General features: G+C 40.6%; 1 pseudogene; it reads left to right on the top strand.

Moving 5' to 3' along the window:
* Positions 1 to 742: 742 nt before the first annotated feature.
* Positions 743 to 2,560, top strand: LOC145673331 (glucose dehydrogenase [FAD, quinone] pseudogene; annotated as a pseudogene).

The following is a 2,560-nucleotide window of genomic DNA, read 5'->3' as shown; positions in this document are numbered from 1 at the left end:
AGGGGTCAGCGGTTTAACAGCAACTAAACAACAATTCTGCGACGGCAGTAAACAACAGTGAACCTTGTGAGTCAACGACGAATTCGGCTCGAGCACGGTCGGATCAACCGGAGTGCGCGGACCAGCCGAAGGCGGACAAGAGAGGTTCTACTGTAATGTAATCTTTCATGTTTATTTGAATAATTATTACTTGTAAAGAAAGCAGTTTTCTGATAATACGTAAATTATCTGTATGTTTACTTATTTTCCTAAAGAAACCAATAAACATTTTAAAGTAAGACTTTTACATTTATACTCATTTCTGATAAAAAAGAAATTAAGATAGTTGTTACTTACAAGGTTCATCAATCCAGGAAACCAATTTGCAGGAAGTGTCACCAATAATTGTTCATGTTTACAAAGTGGCAACTCGTTAGATACCAAGACTGTTTGAATGAAGGAAATTTATCTGTTATAAGTGGCTGTTGTTTTAAACATCTGGTTATTTAACGGATTTATCTTCATTCTTCTCCTCTTTTCTAACATATCATTAATAATTTATTCTCTTTCTTGGCTGGACTACAACGATGAGTTTATCAAGTTAATGACCATGTTTACCTGACAGTCTCTTGTTCTCACTTTCAAGTGTTATCATACTTTCTGCTTAAAGACATTTACAATAACTTGCAAGTTCGTACCAGGTGGCTTTAGCGGAAACTAACTTTCTTACATTCCTCCAGTATGTGGTGTAAATTCATGAAACATGAGTTGTAACTGTTCAGTTCCAGAGACAGTTCGTTCGACCCAATCTCCAACCCTCGCAGAAACATGTGGGGGAGGATCGTACACAATGTTTATGACTTTTGTGGAACTTATGATCATGTCACAGTGCGATATAACAGATTACTGCAGGCGCCCACCCGAAACTCAACAGATCCTCAAAGAATATGACTTCATTGTGATCGGAGCTGGTACTGCGGGCAGTGTGGTGGCAAGTCGTTTAAGTGAAGTTTGTGAGTGGTCAGTGTTACTTGTGGAAGCTGGAGGATATGAACCGGTGGGTACTCAAGTGCCATCTATGTATTGGAATTACCACGGAAGTGATATCGATTGGAAATATAAGACGGAACCTCAGGAAACAGCGTGTCTTGGATTTCCAAACAGACAATGCAAATGGCCCCGAGGGAAGGTGATGGGTGGGACCAGCACCATTAATGGCATGATTTATATGAGAGGCAACAGAAAGGACTACGATAACTGGGCATCATTAGGCAACACTGGATGGAGCTTTAGTGAAGTGCTACCATATTTTCTTAAATCTGAAGACAATCGGGAATTTGCATCTGTAGACCAAGAATTCCATTCTACTGGAGGATATCTTCCAGTTCAGAAATTTCCACACCATCCACAACTTTCGGAAGCAATATTAGAAGGTGGAAAGGAAATGGGTTATGAGGTAAGAGACTTAAACGGGAACATTCAAACAGGTTTTGCTATTTCTCAAGTGAATGTTGATAACGGAACTCGAGTGAGTTTAGCTAAAGCATTTCTCAGACCCGCGCATGATAGACCGAACCTACACGTTCTCCACGAGACGCTTGCAAGTAAAATACTCATAGATGGTACAAAGAGAGCGTACGGGATCGAATATATCAGGAGTGGTGTTATGAACAAAGTGTTGGCTAAAAAGGAGGTTATAGTGTGTGGAGGGACGGTTAATTCACCTCAATTATTATTGCTTTCAGGTATAGGACCACGGGAAGACTTAGAAAACCTGAATATCCCCGTGGTTCAAGATTTGAAAGTGGGCTATAATCTTCGTAATCACGTTTCATACGCTGTAGGGTTTTTCTTGAACGAATCTTCCACAGACACATTAACGTCTGAAGCTGTGGAAGAATACATAGCTAAACGAACAGGTCCGATGTCCAGCACTGGTTTGGCTCAAACTACTGCCTTCATTCATTCTAAATTTTCAAACCCCAAAGATGACTTTCCGGATCTTCAATTGTTGTTTGATGGAATTATAGCCAATTGTTCCGAAGATGGTGTGAATAAGAACTTAATTTCAGGATCGAAGTGTCAGAGGGTGGTTATGATCCCTGTCGTAATTCGAACCAAAAGTGTGGGGCACCTTAAATTAAAGACAACCAACCCTGAAGACAGCCCTTTAATATTCGCAAATGACTTGACTGAAATTGAAGATGTCAACCTGCTCGTGGAAGGAATAAAATTTGTTATTGAGCTATCCAAAACGAGAGCACTTCAAGCGTTTGGAATGACATTGGACACAACACCTGTGAAACAATGTCAAAACATAGAATTCGGTTCTTATGACTACTGGGAGTGTGCAATTCGATACGAAACGTCAGCAGAAAACCATCAAGTTGGAACAGTAAAAATGGGACCATCTTCAGATCCAGATGCGGTAGTGAATCATCAGCTTAAAGTGTACGGTGTGGAAGGACTGAGAGTGATTGACGCTTCTATAATGCCGGATATAGTTTCGGGTAACGTGAACGCTCCTACGGTAATGATTGGGGAAAAGGGGGCTGATATGGTTAAGGCAGACTGGAGATAG

This window comes from Thermobia domestica, chromosome 16 (assembly GCF_964235325.1).
Source record: "Thermobia domestica chromosome 16, izTheDome1.hap1.1, whole genome shotgun sequence".
NCBI lineage: Eukaryota > Metazoa > Arthropoda > Insecta > Zygentoma > Lepismatidae > Thermobia > Thermobia domestica.
The sequence above is the reverse complement of the archived record's forward strand: the minus strand, read 5'-3'. Positions and strand labels throughout refer to the sequence as shown.